At 43.3% G+C, this 22,536-nt stretch overlaps 1 long non-coding RNA gene across 5 annotated transcripts in view; it reads right to left on the bottom strand.

Moving 5' to 3' along the window:
• Positions 1–1,487: 1,487 nt before the first annotated feature.
• Positions 1,488–22,536, bottom strand: part of LOC137541801 (uncharacterized) — a 71,592-nt gene continuing 50,543 nt past the window's right edge. For all 5 annotated transcript variants that reach the window (XR_011025270.1, XR_011025274.1, XR_011025271.1 and 2 more), the window contains 2 exons: positions 11,494–11,616; positions 1,488–1,892 (listed from right to left, as the gene is read on the bottom strand). This is a non-coding gene — a long non-coding RNA (uncharacterized lncRNA). The remainder of the gene's footprint in view (positions 1,893–11,493; positions 11,617–22,536) is intronic.

Below are 22,536 nucleotides of genomic sequence, written 5' to 3'. Positions count from 1 at the left end.
CTTCCATATGTATCATCCATGTACAGCAGCCCCCTCTTCCATGTGTATAATCCATGTACTGCAGCCCCTCCCATTCCATGTGCAGCCCCTCTTCCATGTGTAACATCCATGCACAGCAGCCCCATCCCATTCCATGTGCAGCCACCTCTTCCATGTGTATCGTCCATGTACAGCAGCCCCCTCCTATTCTATGTGCGGCCCTCTCTTTCATGTGTATAATCCATGTACAGCACCCCTTCCCATTCCATGTGCAGCCCCCTCTTCCATGTGTATCATCCATGTACAGCAGCCCCTCCCATTCCATGTGCAGCCCCTTCTTCCATGTGTATCATCCATGCACAACAGCCTCATCCCATTCCATGTGCGGCCACCTCTTCCATGTGTATTTTCCATGTACAGCAGCCCCCACCCATTCTATGTGTGGCCCTCTCTTCGATGTGTATAATCCATGTACAGCACCCCTTCCCATTCCATGTGCTGCCCCCTCTTCCATGTGTAACATCCATGTACAGCAGCCCCCCTCCCAGTCCATGTGCAGCCCCCTCTTCCATGTGTAACATCCATGTACAGCAGCCCCTCCCATTCCATGTGCAGCCCCTTCTTCCATGTGTATCATCCATGTACAGCAGCCCCTCCCATTTCATGTACAGCTCCCAACCCTCATGTGTAACATCCCTGTACAGCAGCCCCCTCCCATTCCATGTGCGGCCCCCTCTTACATGTGTATAATCCATGTACAGCAACCCCTCTCTTTCATGAACAGCTCCCTTGGACATCTCAGCTTCCCTTTTTCTATTGCTCCCCATTTTCATCCTCCTCTTTCATATGCAGCAACCCCTCTTTCATATATTTAGATGCCTTCCAGGGCTGCAGCCACCCAAGGCCTGGGCCTTTGTGGCCTTGGCAGAAATTGAAAGGCTACAGCGGCAGAATGGAGGGGGGGGGGGTGACCACAATAAGGGCCCACCAAGTGTCTGATGATATCAAGAAGAAGCAGGTGTCTATAACTTTTACATTTTTTTTGCCTCATGTTTATTTGAAAGTAATCCAGCATGTATGGGCACCACAATCCAAAAAGCTAATGACCACAGGCTAATGATCATGGAGGATATGTGGGAGCTGGGGCAGATGGGCATTTCACAGGATGTATTTCACAGATAGTACAGCTGCAAATTATGGGGCCCCTACAAAGGGGCCCATCTCATAAGGGTCACAAAACAAGTGTGGATATAATGACTTAAAGGATGGGCCCCTCTATCAGAGAGACTTAAGTAGTAGTTAGGGCCCCCCACTTACAGCTCTGAGGCCCTCTGCGGTCACAGGGGCTGCTCCCCTGTAGTTACTCCCCCAGAGAGACAGATAGATGTGTGTGCAGTCAGTGTTCTTTAGAAAAAGATAATGTGCACATGGAAAACACTGTCAACCAACTTGCTGGAACACAATAATGGATTTGCTGTTTGCATTTGTGTTTCCTGTGGCTTTTATTATATAGTACCTCTTATAACCTCTTATAACAAGGCCATGTAATAATTGCAGAGCAGCTGAAGTATTATTGCCTTGATTCAGTGAGCTCAGAACATGTTAACTGGCAAGCCAAATCTCTGGGGTCCTTCAGAACGTTCAGCTTGACAATTGCCTACATACAGAAATACTACAGCCAGACATAGTCACAATAGAACACTTTGTAAGTGTATCCTTGCGCTATAGAAACTCATTTAAGACACACAAGTGTATTTTTTTTCATGTTTGAAATGATTACGGCCCAGCATTCATCTTTATTCTGCGATCAGAGCCATAGACTGGACAGATAGGCACTTTGGTTGTTGACAAACTAGTGTCTTTCGCATCATTTCAATCTTAAGTGGCTCTTCCTACTGAGAGTTGCAGAGTTTCTGAAAAGAACAAAGCGGCAAATAAGAAAACCCTAAAATGAAAGAACAAATGGTAATGATCCTCCCCAAAAAGCTTTTAGGATACATTGAGAGCCTGTTTGCTTTGTGTTTTTATTTTAATGTGCTCAACATGGACAGAAAACAAGTATGTATACACATGTCTTAAATAAACGCATTTCCACATACCACCCCTACACGTTATCTTCACTCTACTAACAATATTCTCCTGTCTTCCTCTCTGGTCACCTCTTCTCACTCCTACATGACTTTTCTCCATCCTCTTCCCTTCTCTAGAACTCCCTCCCTCAACACATCCTCCACTTACCCACACTTACCCTTTTTTAGGCAAAACCTAAAAACTCACCTCTTCAGGCACGCATACTATCTCACTTAGGAAATGTTGGCCACTAATCATTACTCTACCATCTCATATACAACTTATGGTCACCTACTGTCCTATTCCTTAACCACTTGAGGACCTAGGGCTTTCTACCCCTTAAGGACCGGCCACTTTTTTTCCATTCAGACCACTGCAGCTTTCACGGTTTATTGCTCGCTCATACAACCTACCACCTAAATGAATTTTGGCTCCTTTTCTTGTCACTAATAAAGCTTTCTTTTGGTGCTATTTGATTGCTCCTGCGATTTTTACTTTTTATTATATTCTTTAAAAAAGACATGAATTTTGGCAAAAAAATGATTTTTTTAACTTTCTGTGCTGACATTTTTCAAATAAAGTAAAATTTCTGTATACATGCAGCGCGAAAAATGTGGACAAACATGTTTTGGATAAAAAAAACCCCATTCAGTGTATATTTATTGGTTTGGGTAAAAGTTATAGCGTTTACAAACTATGGTGCAAAAAGTGAATTTTCCCATTTTCAAGCATCTATGACTTTTCTGACCCCCTGTCATGTTTCATGAGGGGCTAGAATTCCAGGATAGTATAAATACCCCCCAAATGACCCCATTTTGGAAAGAAGACATCCCAAAGTATTCACTGAGAGGCATAATGAGTTCATAGAAGATATTATTTTTTTGTCACAAGTAAGCGGAAAATGACACTTTGTGACAAAAAATAAAATCTTCTATGAACTCACCATACTCCGTACGGAATACCTTTGGGTGTCTTCTTTCTAGAATGGGGTCATTTGTGGGGTTCCTATACTGCCCTGGCATTTTAGGGGCCCTAAACCGTGAGGAGTAGTCTTGAAACCAAATGTCGCAAAATGACCTGTGAAATCCTATAGGTACTCATTGGACTTTGGGCCCCTTAGCGTACTTAGGGTGTAAAAAAGTGCCACACATGTGGTACCGCCGTACTCAGGAGAAGTAGTATAATGCGTTTTGGGGTGTATTTTTACACATACCCATGTTAAGTGGGAGAAATATCTCTGTAAATGACAATTGTTTGATTTTTTTTACACACAATTGTCCATTTACAAAGAAATTTCTCCCACCCAGCATGGGTATGTGTAAAAATACACCCCAAAACACATTATACTACTTTTCCTGAGTACGGCGGTACCACATGTGTGACACTTTTTTGCAGCCTAGGTGCGCTAAGGGGCCCAACGTCCTATTCACAGGTCATTTTGAGGCATTTGTTTTCTAGACTACTCCTCGCGGTTTAGGGCCCCTAAAATGCCAGGGCAGTATAGGAACCCCACAAGTGACCCCATTTTAGAAAGAAGACACCCCAAGGTATTCCGTTAGGTGTATGGCGAGTTCATAGATGATTTTATTTTTTGTCACAAGTTAGTGAAAAATGACACTTTGTAAAAAAAAACAATAAAAATCAATTTCCGCTAACTTTTGACAAAAAATAAAATCTTCTATGAACTCGTCATACACCTAACAGAATACCTTGGGGTGTCTTTTTTTCTAAAATGGGGTCACTTGTGGGGTTCCTATACCGCCCTGGCATTTTACGGGCCTAAAACCGTGAGTAGTCTGGAAACCAAATGTCTCAAAATGACTGTTCAGGGGTATAAGCATCTGCAAATTTTGATGACAGGTGGTCTATGAGGGGGCAAATTTTGTGGAACCGGTCATATGCAGGGTGGCCTTTTAGATGACAGGTTGTATTGGGCCTGATCTGATGGATAGGAGAGCTAGGGGGGTGACAGGAGGTGATTGATGGGTGTCTCAGGGGGTGGTTAGAGGGGAAAATAGATGCAATCAATGCACTGGGAGGTGATCGGAAGGGGGTCTGAGGGGGATCTGAGGGTTTGGCCGAATGATCAGGAGCCCACACGGGGCAAATTAGGGCCTGATCTGATGGGTAGGTGTGCTAGGGGGTGACAGGAGGTGATTGATGGGTGTCTCAAGGTGTGATTAGAGGGGGGAATAGATACAAGCAATGCACTGGCGAGGTGATCAGGGCTGGGGCCTGAGGGCATTCTGAGAGTGTGGGCGGGTGATTGAGTGCCCTAGGGGCAGATAGGGGTCTAATCTGATAGGTAGCAGTGGCAGGGGGTGATTGATGGGTAATTAGTGGGTGTTTAGGGTAGAGAACAGATATAAACACTGCCCTTGGGAGGTGATCTGACGTCGGATCTGCGGGCGAACTATTGGTGTGGGTGGGTGATCAGATTGCCCGCAAGGGGCAGGTTAGGGGCTGATTGATGAGTGGCAGTGACAGGGGGTGATTGATGGGTGGCAGTGCCAGGGGGTGATTGATGGGTGGCAGTGACAGGGGGTGATTGATGGGTGATTGACAGGTGATTGACAGGTGATCAGTGGGTTATTACAGGGAAGAACAGATGTAACTAATGCACTGGCGAATTGATAAGGGGGGGTCTGAGGGAAATCTGAGCGTGTAGGCGGGTGATTGGGTGCCCGCAAGGGGCAGATTAGGGTCTGATCTGATGGGTAACAGTGACAGGTGGTGATAGGGGGTGATTGATGGGTGATTAATGGGTAATTAGTGGGTGTTTAGAGGAGAGAATAGATGGAAACACTGCGCTTGGGTGGTGATCTGATGTCGGATCTGCGGGCGATCTATTGGTGTGGGTGGGTGATCAGTTTGCCCGCAAGGGGCAGGTTAGGGGCTGATTGATGGGTGGCAGTGACAGGGGGTGATTGATGGGTGGCAGTGACAGGGGGTGATTGATGGGTGATTGACAGGTGATTGACAGGTGATCAGTGGGTTATTACAGGGAAGGACAGATGTAAATAATGCCCTGGCGAATTGATAAGGGGGGTCTGAGGGCAATCTGAGCGTGTAGGCGGGTGATTGGGTGCCCGCAAAGGGGCAGATTAGGGTCTGATCTGATGGGTAACAGTGACAGGTGGTGATAGGGGGTGATTGATGGGTGATTGATGGGTAATTAGTGGGTGTTTAGAGGAGAGAATAGATGTAAACGCTGCGCTTGGGTGGTGATCTGATATCGGATCTGCGGGCGATCTATTGGTGTGGGCGGGTGATCAGATTGTCCGCAAGGGGCAGGTTAGGGGCTGATTGTTGGGTGGCAGTGACAGGGGGTGATTGATGGGTGATAGGTGATTGGCAGGTGATTGACAGGTGATCAGTGGGTTATTACAGGGAAGGACAGATGTAATTAATGCACTGGCGAATTGATAAGGGGGGGGGGGGGGGGTTTGAGGGCAATCTGAGCGTGTGGGCGGGTGATTGGGTGCCCGCAGGGGGCAGATTAGGGTCTGATCTGATAGGTAACAGTGACAGGTGGTGATAGGGGGTGATTGATGGGTGATTGATGGGTAATTAGTGGGTGTTTAGAGAAGATAACAGATGTAAACAATACATTTGGGAGGTAATCTGACGGCGGGTTTGCGGGCGATCTAATGGTGTGGGTGGGTGATCAGATTGCCCGCAAGGGGCAGGTTAGGGGCTGATTGATGGGTGGCAGTGACAGGGGGTGACAGGGGGTGATTGATGGGTGATGGGTGATTGGCAGGTGATTGACAGGTGATCAGTGGGTTATTACAGGGTAATAAAGAACAGATGTAATTAATGCACTGGTGAATTGATAAGGGGGGGTCAGAGGGCAATCTGAGCATGTGGGCGGGTGATTGGGTGCCCGCAAGGGGCAGATTAGGGTCTGATCTGATAGGTAAAAGTGACAGGTGGTGATAGGGGGTGATTGATGGGTGATTGATGGGTAATTAGTGGGTGTTTAGAGGAGAGAATAGATGTAAACAATGGATTTGGGAGGTGATCTGATGTCGGATCTGCGGGCGATCTATTGGTGTGGGGGGTGATCAGATTGCCCGCAAGGGGCAGGTTAGGGGCTGATTGATGGGTGGCAGTGACAGGGGGTGATTGATGGGTGATTGACAGGTGATTGACAGGTGATTGACAGGTGATCAGGAGGGATAGATGCATACAGTACATGGGGGGGGGGCGGGTCTGGGGAGAATCTGAGGGGTGGGGGGGTGATCAGGAGGGAGCAGGGGGCAGGGGGGGGGGGGATAAAAAAAAATAGCGTTGACAGATAGTGACAGGGAGTGATTGATGGGTGATTAGGGGGGTGATTGGGTGCAAACAGGGGTCTGGGGGGTGGGCAGGGGGGGGTCTGATGGGTGCTGTGGGCGATCTGGGGCAGGGGGGGGAAATCAGTGTGCTTGGTGCAGACTAGGGTGGCTGCAGCCTGCCCTGGTGGTCCCTCGGACACTGGGACCACCAGGGCAGGAGGCAGCCTGTATAATACACTTTGTAAACATTACAAAGTGTATTATACACTTTGTATGCGGCGATCGTCGGGTTAACATCCCGCCGGCGCTTCCGTATGGCCGGCGGGATGTTGCGGCGGGTGAGCGGCGCCAGGCGGAGGCGGAGGATCGCGTCACGGATGATGCGATCGCTCCGCCCATGCCCCTACAAGGACCGCCGCCATTTGTCTATACGGCGGTCCTTGTGGGGTGCACTTCCCGGCCGCCAATTGTATATACGGCGGTCGGGAAGTGGTTAACACGTTACAGTGAAGCAAGTGGTTTGGGCGCTCAGGAGCCGAAACCAGGTGCCTCATAGCAGCAATGTCATGCTGGGTGGGTGCGTAAGAGTAATTTGGGACTCCGGCGATCACTGGAGCCCGAATCACACCTTCCACCAAGTTGCAACGACTCAGGGGTATAGTATTTAACCCCGCCAGGGAGTTTAGTGGCAGCAGGGAGAGCTGTCTTTCAGCTCTTTCGGCGCCGAACTCGCTTGTGGCATGCTAATAGTACGCCATTAGAATGTTGGGCCGATCTCTTTCTCCTGTGTCTCTTTATGCTGTGTAATGAGTGTACATAGGTATGACCCCTGGGTAAAAATCCTGTTGTATTGTTTATATTGTATTTTCATACTTTGTAGTCTGATGCTGTATACATCAATCATATTAATATGTCTATGCAGGGGTGTCACTTCTAATCATGGGCCCCCCCCCCAGTGGAACTTTGATGGAACCCCCCAATATTCACAGCCTTTCCCTAGCCTACCCCTGGGGCCCCTTGCAGCCTGGTTGCCCATTTTGCAAGGGTCCTAAACCAAGTTTAGACATTGTAATCTCGACATCTATAACAAGTGTAGCCATGAAAATACCCAATCTGAAGGATGCACCCCTTTATCAGAGGAAGTAAAGTAGTCGTTGTTTTCCCAGCACAGAAACTCATCCCCTAACCCCACCCACTTCCTCTTGCACCCCTTTATCAGAGGAAGTAAAGTAGTAGTTGTTTTCCCAGCACAGAAACGCATCCCCTAACCCCTCCCACTTCCTCTTGCACCCCTTTATCAGAGGAAGTAAAGTAGTAGTTGTTTTCCCAGCACAGAAACTCATCCCCTAACCCCTCCCACTTCCTCTTGCACCCCTTTATCAGAGGAAGTAAAGTAGTAGTTGTTTTCCCAGCACAGAAACTCATCCCCTAACCCCACCCACTTCCTCTTGCCTTTCAAGAGATTAACTCTTTGTGGTTTGCACTGCCACTACAGTTTAATAGTGCTCTATCCAACTTAGTGTGTTATAAAACTTTAACTCTTCCCACACTGTCCCCAGTGTGTTCATAAAGGCCTTCTTGCCTGCTGTTCTCATAAAAGCGTTAAAGGGTTTTGTACACCTCCCTACTAAAAGAGCCCACTCACAGGGGTGTTACTACAAATCATGGGGCTCTCAAGCAAAACTTCCCTGGGGACCTCCTAGCATTTATACCTCTTTTCAACTCCCCATAGTACCCCCCATGGCAGGAGAGCCCATCTTCCAGGTGTCTTGTAGAGCATTTGTGGCCCTTCACAGCACAGGAAACAAAGAGGAACAATTGTACAATTGTGCTTTTTGTTGTCCATCAGAAGAGAGAAGAGAGGGAATTTGTTTATGATGTTAGTTGCAAAGATGATGCTTGTAGAAAACAGAACATCAACACCGTATCATTCATAAATGGCAGATCCTGTAGACCATGTGGACGTTTATCAGATAAAACTCCCACCCACGACTGTGTTATTGAACATGCTGAATGTTCTCTTAACGGGGATCTAAACCCATGACTTCCTTCCTCTCTACTCTACTCTAAAAGATAAGCAATAGCATAATAGCCTTTACAGAAAAAAACATTCCCTTGTTACAGCTTATAGAGCTTCTCGGAGATGCTGCAGTGTAGTTACTTTTAGGTTTTATGGAAGCACATGCAGGGTTAACTTCCCATGTTTACATACATCCTGTCTGAATGGCACAAGTCTAGACACAGATCAGACAGAGCTGACAGCTCAAATTACAGTGACTCATTACTAGCAGAGAAGGAAGAATAAGACAGGCTGTTATCTCTACATACAAGCAGGGTTGGTTCTCTGTGTTTTCCTTCTCTCCTGTGGGAGAGTTTAGGTCCTCTTTAACTGGGAGAGAACTTGTGTTAATTAGGGAAGTCTTCTGGTCAACCTGCTTTAAAAACGATTATTGTTAAAAACTCTAAAAAAGAGTAGAATACATACAATTAAGATGTACATTTATCCCAGTGTAAAATGCACTATAATTTACTTATTTTCCCTTGTCGCAGTACCTAGTAATCCGACAGAATCGACTGGTCTATTTCCTCATGGGCTATTCTCAGAAATGTATTTTTTCCCAAAAGTTTTCCATGAACAACAGGGGCACAGTAGACAGGCTGGCATCTTTTCCTAGATCCTTTCCAGGGAATGTATTTGAAAATAATAAAATAAACATTGAGAATCCCCCATAAAAAAGATGAACTCGGAGCCCACCTTCTACCGCAGCACAACATTTGCAGAAGCAGCTTCTAATTTGAGACATGTGATTGCTATTCCCCAGCCTGAAGTTTCTTTCTTCCTATCCAATTTGTTTGTTTCTTTTTCTCCTTAAACTCTTTAAAAAGCAGCACCTTTCTGGCATAGCCAACTGTAATTGGGCCCCGAGGAATAAGCTTGTTGCAAGGAGGCAATGTTATGCTGTTAGCAAGGTTTTTGTGCAACATCGAACACCTGCTGGCTTCAGATTTAAAAGTGAATTAAAATAAGGGAAGCAAAATAGAGTCAGCCCTCAGCTAGAGTGTCTTGTACTTCAAATATACGATCATGTTAGGGTCAGATAAAGGAGGAATCAGCTTCCATGTCTTTGTCAGCAACCCAATGTGTAAACCTTGCCTCTACTAAATGACAGAAGGAGCTAGACAGAAGGAGTTTTTGTTCTCAAGTCTAATTCTTTCTTCTTTCCTTTCTGACTGCTTCAACTATTTGTTCTTTAGCTTTTTTAATGTTCACTTGCTGAATAAATGTTCTTTACACAACTTAATGTATTCTTGGTACCGCTCTATTCTATCTCCTATCATAGCAATTTGTCCTACTGTCTCATGGTATGGGATGCCTTGAAACTCTATTTGTAATGTCAACACACCTATCATAGTTTTTCCATGCAGGTTCTGTGTTCTCATTCTGCGTATCCAATTGACTTGCATATATCTTCCTATCTCCCCTATGGAATTTGAATCAACATGGAAAAAGATAGCACGCCTGGCTGGACTGCTGCATGGACCTTTACGTTGATTGGTCTGTGATGACTGCAATTTATTGGTGCAAAGACAGATTTATAACACAGTGATGTTCTCACTCACAAAATTTGATTGCCATCTGAAGTCCAGAATTTTTTTTCCCTTATAGGGCTAATTGGTTCAAGCTTTCTAGCTTTTTTTTGCCTTCCTCTCTATTGACTTAGATACCTAAGGATGCAGGCTAGTGTTAATGTTATGGTAGTACTGTATGGTTGAACTCAGTGTACATATGTCTTTTTTCGAAGAGGTTCGCACATTCGCGACTGCTGCTCACTTGGCACTTTTTATTGACCTGAGAAAGCAAGCTAGTACCCGTGAAATGTGTTGTCTTTGTTGTGCATCATTAAGATTATTTCTACCTATGTGGTTTGTTCATTGATGGAAGTAAGATATAATTACTTCAATACTATATGATTTAAAGTCAAAAGATATTCTAGTAGGCACCTCCTACACATCTTTTTAGCTATAATCCAAACCTTGTACCTACGTGTCCAAACACCTAAGTAGAACGACCAACCAGCATCTGCCTAGTGGATCTGGGATACCGAATGGGAACTGCTAATTTCCCATAGGCTCTGTTGGTGGTTGTAGGAGTGCAATCCACCCTGGTGAGTATAATTTACTACTCTCCTTATCATCCACGTCTTCTAACGATACTGCACAATTAAGCTCCTGGTCTTTCTCATTCCAGAATCTTGCTGGTTGTATTCACAATGACCCGGAACTATCCCATTCTCCCTTAATGTATGAATGTTTTTTTTAACCCAGCTATGTAACTAAAAATCAAGCCAAGATTGTATCCTCGCTTCAATCAGCCATGCCATACTGAAAGAACTTGATTGGTCTGAGTCAGGATTGAGTCAATTTCAAGGCTGATCCCTCAGCTCACTGATCTACCAGTATTTCACAAAATTCCACCTCGGTGGCTGTTAAAATCTCCAACAACAAGTTCAAGGTGTTCCTCCACAGGTGACTGTTTCAGCAAATGTGAACATGTTTGATGGTTTATAGACAAAGGTAACAGAATCAGTATCAGTGTTCCTGTCAGAATCTGAATATGATCACCGTCCGACAATGTAGTAGTGTTCATTTTTATGTTGTCTAGTACCAAGATTGAGCTCCTATACTGATCGTGTTCTTTTTTTTTCCTATGGCCAGTGTCATATGTTCACAATAGCATGATTGTTATCAACTCTTTTGTGTGTTTCTTGAAATCATAAACCATCAAAATTCTCTTCAACACATCCATGCTGTAGGAAGTCTTCTTTAATGCTGGTGAGTCTCACAATGTTGACATAGATTACAATCAACATCGACCTTGACAAAGACTTGATGTTGTCTTCTCACCATTTATTGACAACTGTTTTGGCTCATCTCATGTTGTCAGTATTGACAGACATGTGTAACAGCGGAAGTAGTAAGCTGAACTCTCCTAGGGGCTGTGACACCTTCAATGGCCACCACTGAGATATTTGGCAAATTTGCTATTATTATTATGTTTTATCCATTATTATTTTTTATGTTTAAATATTTAATTTATTAACACGTATTAATTATGACAAAAGAAGAGAACAACACCAAAAGAGAGCTAATTAGTCATACTTACAGATGAAGAAGATGCCACTGGTCATTCAACCTTGCATTTTAAATCTATGTACACATTATAGATCTCTGTGGTCTTTTGTGATTGCTTCAGGTGGCAGTTTCCTGTCTAGTCAAGTATACTATCCTGTGGGAAAAGGAGGGGAGCAAAATAAAGAATTTAGGCTGTGGAGGAGGCATTCCACTCCCAGAAAAATCACTAGCAATTGACCAAGATCCCCCTCCACCTGTAACAGGTGTCAAAGGACTACAAATGATTATTTCATTTGACAAAAGTCTGTGCATGGCTTAAAAACTAATTAAAAAAGAACTGAACAAGACAAATTACAAAGACAATCAAGAGGATAGTTGAATATTAAAAATATATAGAAGCAAGGTGGTGGACACAATACCTTTTAAATGGACACAATGTGGTTGTCACTGTATGTAATACAATACATACAATTGGATGAGTCTATTAAGGTGAGGGAGGGAGTTTCAGAGAGTGCTAGCAGCTTTGGAAAAGTCTAAGGGCTCATTCACACTATGTGCTGCGCTGTCAGTTTTGATGCAACGCACATAGTGTACGATCCACATGGCCATAGACTTTCATGTTACCATTCACACTACAGGTGTGCGTTCCCATGCATTACGATGTAACACTTCTGGGGACATAAAATCGCACGACGCACACGTTTCCCGACGGGTACGAGTGCCGGCGTCTGCGCTCTAGCGCTCCTGACGTGCATTCCATGCGTTGACCGTGCGATGGCAACGCAAGCACAAAATCGTGTTTGTGCTTGCGTTGTGTAGTGTGAATGAGAGGTTCGTGCATGGGGAAAAAAATCATGAGTGAGGAAGACATTAGTCGGTCAAGAGGAACAGAGAGAGGAACAGAGAGAGTACAAAATATGTAGATATTATCATAATAAACATCCAAGGCATGCAGGAATTTGCCTTTCTCTCATGCATGAGTTTAAGGCAGAACTTTAATTTTATATTGTAATGTGATTTTAACACAAGGGGTTGATAAAACATTCTCCAACAGTAAATGACTTTATATTGTCCCTTTATCAACTGAGGTACCATATTCCAAACCTCGCTGTCTATCCTTTATCTTATCAGCACTGAACACATGGCTATAAAATCCTCCATTCCTCTACCCCACCATATGTGTTTTTCCACCAGTAAATCAGAACATTATGACTCCAGTAAATTTGGAGGTGAAAACCAGAAGGCATCACTTAAAAATTCACGACAGCAAATCAAACTGAATATCCAGAATACAATTTCCCAGGCAATTGTACACGCTCGACAGTTCCCATGCTTGTATCATAATTTAAAATGTGTTTTATTGCTATCCACATGCATATGAGTTTTGTTTTGTGAAGGATGAGCTACCCAGCAGGATAAAACGACTTTAGCCGGAAACTTCAGGAAGAGTTACACTATGGTACTTTAGGGATGCCTAAATATTTTATTAGAGCATTTGTGAATTTGGGTTGGGAAACAAAATTAGAGAGAAAACAACAGAGAGGGCAAATGTTCCCAGTTTCTTACTGTGCATCGGATGCAGGAATCTTCTCTTGAGTTGTTTGCCTTACATGATTTTCTCATTGACCCTTATTCAATTCACATTGGCCAATATGCAAGTCACTTTTTCACCTGAGGTTTTTTTTGTGAGTTTTCTCCGGGGAGATAATTTTTTATCTTCTGTGTAAAATAACTTTTTAGCACTTTAATAACTTGGATACAGGTGGGATACCGTGGCACCCTCCTGGAGAAAAACACAAGCAAAAACGGGAGCCCAAATAGCATAGAAAGTGTTTGACAGGGGTAAGTTGATCAAAAGAAGTATGTGGCTACTCACAAAAGAGGGTTTCAGAGAGGCAACCAACCGCTGGAAGAAGATGGAGACAATAAACCCGACTCCACTCAGGGTGTCCAAATGGACCTGGATACGGTTGCCCTCCTTGTGAAAAATGACTGGCTCTTGGAATGGTGTTGGCCAATCAAGACCAGGGGAAAACCCCCTCCAACCTCAATGGGATTGGGGGTAAAAGCAATATAAAGGGGTAAAGAGCTGCCTAGATGTATATAACATTGGGTTAAAAACTACTAAAATCATAAAGATGAGGTGGCTTACCTCAGTGACAAGCTCGTAACAGAATACATTTATTGCACAGGCCTGTGCGATCAGTGTCTTCTCTTATGAGCTTGCCGTTATTGAGGCAAGCCACCTCATCTTTGCAACTGAAAAAATACCAAAAAGGAAATGAAAAAGTACTATCATTTTGTTTATTTTCTTGTTTGCTGGTGTTTTGGTTTTTGATTTTTTTTTTATAAGATGTGAAAATATTACCTAGAAGAAAGCTCAGGAGAAAAAGTTAATTGTATGTGGGCGATTGTCCCATATGCAATTAACTTTTTTCCTGAGTTTTCTCCTAAGACACAATTTATCCTCTTCTCTTTAAAATAACTTTTCAGCGCTTTGTAATTGAAAAAGTCCCAAAAAGTAGGTAAAAAATACTAGCAAAATCATTCTGAGTATTTTCTTGCTTGCTGGTGCTTTAAATGACATTTTATTGACAAGTTATAAAAATATCACCTAGGAGAAAATGTATCCTCCTGCTAGGTGATACGGTATTTTCACACTTTATCAATAAAATGCTTTTTAAGCCACCAACAAGCAAGAAATTAATAAGAATACGTTTAACAGTACTTTTTCACCTACTTTTTAATAATTTTCCAGTAGCAGAGTGCTGAAAGATTATCTCCTAGGAGAAATTTTAGGAAAAAAGGTGAATTGAAAAGGGCGATTGGGCTTGATCCAAGTTTTTTTTCCTAGGTAATATTTTCACATCTTACAAATAAAATGCCTTTCAAGCAACCAGAAAGTAAGAAAATCATTTTGACAGTATTTTTCACGTTCTTTTTGGTACTTTTTCAACAGCATCATACTGAAAAGTTATTTTATAAAAATCCTCTGGAAGTCTCCTGGGTTTTCTTTACTCTACCAATTCAAGCTTTGTTTTCTTAAACTATGCAAAAGAATTATGGTTCAGCATATGGGAAGCACCGTGGCATAGCGGATACCACTCTCCCCGTACAGCGCTGGGTCCCCGGTTTGATTCCTAGAACTATGTCAAGCATCAAACTGCAAGCAACCACAAGATGCAATGCAATGTCAGGCAGCCCTCGATTCCCCCCTGCTCCTCACTTGTACAAAAAGTTCCCAACATGTCAAATAATAACCCTTGTGACTGATAAACTGCCTGAAATCATCCTCAAGTAAATCAGTTATATATGTTGGGGGAAAATAAATTATCACTAGATGTTATCAAAGTGGTCAAAGAAGTTGAAACGTTGACACGTGTACTTGGTATTAGTTGCATTAAGGAAAAACTTTTGCCCCTAGGATCTTAACACTAGGTATGGGTATTCTAGGGGTTACGTATGTTGGCCTCAGGGGCTACTTGTGTTGGCCTCAGGGACTACTTGTGTTGGCCTCAGGGGCTACATGTGTTGGCCTCAGGGGCCACTTGTGTTGGCCTCAGGGACTACTTATGTTGCCCTCAGGGACTACTTATGTTGGCCTCTGATGTTGCTTGAATTTGTTCCAGTCAATTTATTATAGCAGGTTTTACTTTTATTTTAACAAATGTAAATTCTGTTCAAACGTGCTTTAATATGTATCTTTTAGTTAATTAAAAGCATATGTTAGTGTTTGGAAAGCACTCATCTACATGATCTATGGTGTACTCCTAAGAAATATATGCATGTCAAGAGGTACTTGAGAAGATGTGAACCACGATAACCACAGTACTTGCTAAATGGACTTTCATAAAGGCGTAGAAGTTGTAATAATTGAAAAACACTGCTCTAGATTAACCTGAAGTGCTTAACAACAGAAAGGCATCTTAAAAAGTATTTGAGTCTGATTTATTATTATGTTAAATGGCAATCAGCCCATTACCAGCGACACAGCTCATATTTCAGCTAGCATTCCCAGGATTTGAACCAGTGATAATTCCAGAAAACAAAGAATTTTTGTAAGACAATAGTTTCACAGAACAAAAAGCTGGTGATGCTGCAATATAAACATGCATTTTCCTGGCAAAAACACACCACTTTAACCTTATACAAGTATTACAGTATATTGTTTAAGAAATGAAAGAAAACAACATATCTTTCCCTCCAGAGAGTTATTAACCTCTTTACTGAAACAGGACATTTCTGTGGCTACAAGGGGGATGACACTGAGTGCATAACCTTTCCCCACCAACCAATACCAACCTTACTGAATCCCATTTTCCTAAGCTAAAGTGAAAGTTTGTATGTTTATACAATGCAAAGAATCTACAGCACCACATCAGTAATGTATAGCTCTTTTATTGTTTAAAATAATAAAGAGATAGCCATAGCAGCGACAGACGCTGTTTCAGACAAGGTCCTTCCTCAAGCTGTGTCAGGCTTGACACAGCTTGAGAAAGGACCTTGTCCAAAAGAGCGTCTGTCTCTGCTATGGCTATCTCTCTATTTTAAACAATAAAAGAGCTATACATTACTGACGTGGTGCTATGGATTCTTCACATTGGATTTTGTTTGACTCATTTGGGCTATTGAATCTTTCCACTTAAGCACATGTCTGTCCCCGTTGGGTGCTTGTCTACCTGGTATCTACAGTGGCTTGCAAAACTATTTGGTCCCCTTGAAGTTTTCCACATTTTGTCACATTACTGCCACAAACATGAATCAATTTTATTGGAATTCCACGTGAAAGACCAATACAAAGTGGTGTACATGTGAGAAGTGGAACAAAAATCATACATGATTCCAAACATTTTTTACAACTCAATAAGTGCAAAGCGGGGTGTGCATAATTATTCAGCCCCCTGAGTCAGTCAATACTTAGAGTTGGGCCGAACGGTTCGCCGGCGAACGTGGTTCGCGCGAACTTAGGTGGTTCGCGTGCGGGTGTCGCACGCGAACGTTTTGCGGCAAAAGTTCGCAAAAAATCGGTTCGCCCCATAATGCACCTGAGGGTCAACTTTGACCCTCTACATCACAGTCAGCAGGCCCAGTGTAGCCAATTAGGCTACACTAGCCCCTGGAGCCCCACCCCCCCTTATATAAGGCAGGCAGCGGCGGCCGTTATGGCCACTCGTGTGCCTGCATTAGTGAGAGTAGGGCGAGCTGCTGCAGTCTCTCATAGGGAAAGATTAGTTAGGCTTAACTTCTTCCTGGCTGCATACCTGTTCTGTTCAGTGAGCCCTCAGCCCACTGCATACCTGTACTGTGATCCTGCCACTGCATACCTGTTCAGTGATCCTGCCACTGCATACCTGTTCATTGATCCTGCCACTGCATACCTGTTCAGTGATCCTGCCAGTGCATACCTGTTCATTGATCCTGCCACTGCATACCTGTTCATTGATCCTGCCACTGCATACCTGTTCATTGATCCTGCCACTGCATACCTGTTCATTGATCCTGCCACTGCATACCTGTTCAGTGATCCTGCCAGTGCATACCTGTTCATTGATCCTGCCACTGCATACCTGTTCATTGATCCTGCCACTGCATACCTGTTCATTGATCCTGCCACTGCATACCTGTTCAGTGATCCTGCCACTGCATACCTGTTCAGTGAACCCGCCACTGCATACCTGTTCTGTTCAGTGAACAGTTTGGTGTGTCAGTGTGAAGCAGTACCTTAATTACACTACCTGATTGATGTATACACATGCAAGATGTTTTAAAGCACTTTAGGCCTGTCATTTAGCATTCAATGTGATTTCTGCCCTTAAAACGCTGCTTTGCGTCAAATCCAGATTTTTCCCGGGGACTTTTGGCATCTATCCCACTCCGCCATGCCCCCCTCCAGGTGTTAGACCCCTTGAAACATCTTTTCCATCACTTTTGTGGCCAGCATAATTTTTTTTTTTTTTCAAAGTTCGCATCCCCATTGAAGTCTATTGCGGTTCGCGAACTTTAATGCGAACCGAACCTTCCGCGAAAGTTCGCGAACCCGGTTCGCGAACCTAAAATCGGAGGTTCGGCCCAACTCTACTTTGTAGAACCACCTTTTGCTGCAATTACAGCTGCCAGTCTTTTAGGGTATGTCTCTACCAGCTTTGCACATCTAGAGACTGAAATCCTTGCCCATTCTTCTTTGCAAAACAGCTCGAGCTCAGTCAAATTAGATGGACAGCGTTTGTGAACTGCAGTTTTCAGATCTTGCCACAGATTCTCGATTGGATTTAGATCTGGACTTTGACTGGGCAATTCTAACACATGGATATGTTTTGTTTTAAACCATTCCATTGTTGCCCTCGCTTTATGTTTAGGGTCGTTATCCTGCTGGAAGGTTAACCTCTACCCCAGTCTCAAGTCTTTTGCAGACTCCAAGTGGTTTTCTTCCAAGAATACCCTGTATTTGGCTCCATCCATCTTCCCATCAACTCTGACTAGCTTTCCTGTCCCTGCTGAAGAGAACCACCCCCAGAGCATGATGCTGCCACCACCATATTTGACAGTGGGGATGGTGTGTTCTGAGTGATGTGCAGTGTTAGCTTACCGTCACACATAGCGTTTTGCATTTTGGCCAAAAAGTTCCATTTTGGTCTCATCTGACCACAGCACCTTCTTCCACATGTTTGCTGTGTCCCCCACATGGCTTGTGGATAACTGCAAATGGGATTTCCTGTGCTTTTCTGCTCACAATGGCTTTCTTCTTGCCACTCTTCCATAAAGGCCAACTTTGTGCAGTGCACGACTAATAGTTGTCCTATGGACAGATTCCCCCACCTGAGCTGTAGATCTCTGCAGCTCGTCCAGAGTCACCATGGGCCTCTTGACTGCATTTCTGATCAGCGCTCTTCTTGTCCGGCCTGTGAGTTTAGGTGGACAGCCTTGTCTTGGTAGGTTTACAGTTGTGCCATACTCCTTCTATTTCTGAATGATCGCTTGAACAGTGCTCCGTGGGATGTTCAAGGCTTTGGAAATATTTTTGTAGCCTAAGCCTGCTTTAAATTTCTCAATAACTTTATCCCTGACCTGTCTGGTGTGTTCTTTGGACTTCATGGTTTTGTTGCTCCCAATATTCTCTTAGAAAACCTCTGAGGCCCTCACAGAGCAGCTGTATTTGTACTGACATTAGATTACGCACAGGTGCACTCTATTTAGTCATTAGCACTCATCAGACAATGTCTATGGGCAATTGACTGCACTCAGACCAAAGGGGGCTGAATAATTACGCACACCTCACTTTGCAGTTATTGATTTTTAAATAATGTTTGGAATCATGTATGATTTTCGTTCCACTTCTCACATGTACACTACTTTGTATTGGTCTTTCACGTGGAATTCCAATAAAATTGATTCATGTTTGTGGCAGTAATGTGACAAAATGTGGAAAACTTCAAGGGGGCCGAATACTTTTGCAAGTCACTGTATGTATGTTTATACAGAATTCAACGAATGAACACTGCTGTTGGTTACAGCAGTGTTCATTCATGAATCAGACCCTTTAATTGGCTTTGGGAATACTCGTTCCCATTCACCAACCGTTGCCCATTGATCGCTACCACCAGCGCAAGCACACGTGCGTGCATGCACTGCCCGTTCGCTGTAGAAGACAAATATTTACACCCCTTGGGCTTTAGATGCAATCCTGCAGGGCGTAGATACTGTATACTGCTGCAGGATCAATAAGTAGTTAATACAGAGTTCATGCTTTGTACGTACATAGAGTGGGGTATAGTACTGTATTAGCTAGGCCTATTTTTAACAGTCTCAAGAAACCAGAAAGCACACCTTTCTGGCATCAGCTGATCCTCTTCTGTGTTGGATCTACTGTATTTGGAAGGAGATGAAAGTGAATCTCCAGGCTAAAAATCTACTCAGCAGCACTGAAAAGGCTTGGTGTTTCTTTAACACTTTCACAGCATCAGAACTTTGTTTTTCTTACCTAAGCCTAATTATTAGCTGCACAGAAGCTAAGCTCCGCCCCATCAAAGAAATCTGCCCAGGCATTTTTCCCCTGATGCTGTGCAAAGCCTGATGGGATTCATGATGTTGTTGTTCTCCTTCTGCTGTTTTGGTGCAAACTTGTTTTTTTACATTTTGAATTTGAGATTTGAAGCCTCGCGTGCGCTGCTGGGAGGGGTGATCAGGAAAAAGGACAGATGGAACTGTGTCTCATGCTCCTTATCACCTCCTCTCAACCAAAAAGATGGCTGCCCCATGAAATCACAAACATGTTCCTGTTTTTTTTTTAAACAGGGTGGGTAAGAGATTATATTACCTATCTATTTTAATTAACGTAACGAATGACAGTATCTTTGTTTAGGTTGAAGTTCCCCTTTAAAATTCTCTCTCTTTGGAGAGCACCCTTGTCCCAACATGGAGAAAACATGAAGAAGCTAGGGGGGTTGGGGGCCATATGCAATTCTCTTTTTCTCCTGAGTTTTCTCCTAGGTGATATTTTCACAACTTGTAAATAAAATGTCTTTTACACCGTCAGCAAGCAAACCAATGCTCAAAATAATTTTGGCAGTACTGTTTCACCTTATTTTTGGTACTTTTTCCATCGCAAAGTGCTAAAAGGTTATTTTAAATTGAAGAGGAAAAATGATCTCCTAGTTGAAAACTCAGGAGAAAAAGTGAATTGCATATGGCCCCTTGGCCCCTTGGCCCATATGCAATTAGCTTTTTCTCCCGAGTTTTCGGCTAGGATAATTTTTTTTTATCTTCCATTTAAAAAAACTTGCCATCATTTTGCAATTGAAAAAGGACCAAAAAGTTGGTGAACAAATACTATTAAAATTATTATTTTCTTTCTTGTTGGTAGTTTAAAGGGCATTTTTTTGACAAGTTTAAAAAAATTCACCTTGGAGAAAATATAGGAGAAAAAGTGAATTGCATATGGGCTCAGGGCTATATGCAATTCAATTTTTTTCTTCTAGGTGATATTTTTAGGTAAATTTTTTACACCTTGGCTATCATTCATAAAGCATTACCACATGTGGTAATGCTGAAAACAGCTGACGTTACCGAGCACTTAGCAAAATGTAAATTCATAAAAAGCTGTTACTGCATGAAAAGCTCAAGTTACCGAGCAGTAAGGTAAATTACCACCTTGTGCGGTGATTATCTCAACACATGTCACTAAATGTCAATTCATAAAGATTAGAGCAGGTGGTATTGGGTCGAAGAATACCGCTTGCTTGGAGGAGGCGATAAGCATGTGGATAAGAGCAAAGTAGGCTGTGCAGGGAGCCAAAGGCTCTGTGAGTCTGTGCAGGGAGCTGAAGTCTGTGAGTCCTTCTGTTCGAGTCTGTGCAGGGAGCTGAAGTCTATGTGAGTCAGTCTGTTCGAGTCTGTGCAGGGAGCCGAAGTCTGTGTGAGTCAGTCTGTTCGAGTCTGTGCAGGGAGCTGAAGTCTGTGTGATTCAGTCTGTTCGAGTCTGTGCAGGGAGCCGAAGTCTGTGTGAGTCTGTCCGAGTCTGTGCAGGGAGCCGAAGTCTGTGTGAGTCTGTGCAGGGAGCTGAAGTCTGTGTGAGTCTGTGCAGGGAGCTGAAGTCTATGTGAGTCTGTCTGTTCGAGTCTGTGCAGGGAGCTGAAGTCTGTGTGAGTCAGTCTGTTCGAGTCTGTGCAGGGAGGTGAAGTTTGTGTGAGTCAGTCTGTTCGAGTCTGTGCAGGGAGCCAAAGTCTGTGTGAGTTTGTCTGTTCGTGTCTGCTTGTAACAAAAGAGAGATAACCACCCTTCTGCTGTGCCGCTCAATGGGCTGCGGTAATTTACCGAACTTCAAAGGCAGCTGTGAAAATGTTTATAAATTAGCACACAAAGGTCTAAAATACCGAATGCGGTATTTTCCCGCCCAGATTTTTTTTACTGAACACACTTTTATGAATGATAGCCCTTGGGCCATATGCAATTTACTTTTTCACCTGAGTTTTCTCCTAGGAGATAATTTTTCATCTTCTATTTAAAATACATTTCCAGCACTTTTCAACTGAAAAAGTACCAAAATGTAAATGAAAAAATACTATCAAATTTTCTTAAACATTTTCTTGCTTTCTGGTGGCATAAAAGGCATTTTATTGACAAGTTTAAAAATATCACCTAGGAGAAAACTCAGGAGAAAAAGTGAATTGCTTATGGGCCCTTGTCATAAACTGCCTTTTAAACCAACAGCAGGTGAGAAAATACTCAAAATAATTTTGATAGTACTTTTTCACCAACCTTTAGGTACTTTTTAATAGATTTTCAAAATTATGAACATTATCTCTTAGGAAGAAGAGAAGAACCGAGAGCCCGATATGGTGTAGTATGTCAAGGTAATTGGATAATTAGAAAGAGTATGAATTGTATACTCACAAACCAGGGTTACCTCCAGGCAACCACTGTATAGGCAGGTGAGGAGATTAGCCTGTCCTCACTCAGGAATAAGAAGTCGCTCTCTGTAGGCTTGAAAAACAAGAAGGGGTATCCCCCTCCACCAAAGGTGGATACAATCAGTATTATGGTAGAGAACAGAGGCGCCAAAAGGATAAAAACAATATTTAAAAGTTTTAAAATTATTGCTTAGGAGGCAGTGGTGGACTCACCTCCCACAAGCAGACACAACAACTGTGTATTCACAAAAGGGACATTTATTGGTATACTCCAAATAAGGTCGCAACGCGTTTCGCAGGTCAAACCCGCTTCATCAGGCAATTACAGGAAGGAGCACACAACAGCAGTATGTCCAGATAGCACCTGGCGCCTCAGTGAGGCGCCAGGTGCTATCTGGACATACTGCTGTTGTGTGCTCCTTCCTGTAATTGCCTGATGAAGCGGGTTTGACCTGCGAAACGCGTTGCGACCTTATTTGGAGTATACCAATAAATGTCCCTTTTGTGAATACACAGTTGTTGTGTCTGCTTGTGGGAGGTGAGTCCACCACTGCCTCCTAAGCAATAATTTTAAAACTTTTAAATATTGTTTTTATCCTTTTGGCGCCTCTGTTCTCTACCATAATACTAATTATCTCTTAGGAGATAACTCGGGAGAGAAAGGTAAT

This window comes from Hyperolius riggenbachi, chromosome 12, assembly GCF_040937935.1.
Source record: "Hyperolius riggenbachi isolate aHypRig1 chromosome 12, aHypRig1.pri, whole genome shotgun sequence".
Lineage (NCBI taxonomy): Eukaryota > Metazoa > Chordata > Amphibia > Anura > Hyperoliidae > Hyperolius > Hyperolius riggenbachi.
This window is presented reverse-complemented; position numbering and strand designations above follow the sequence as displayed.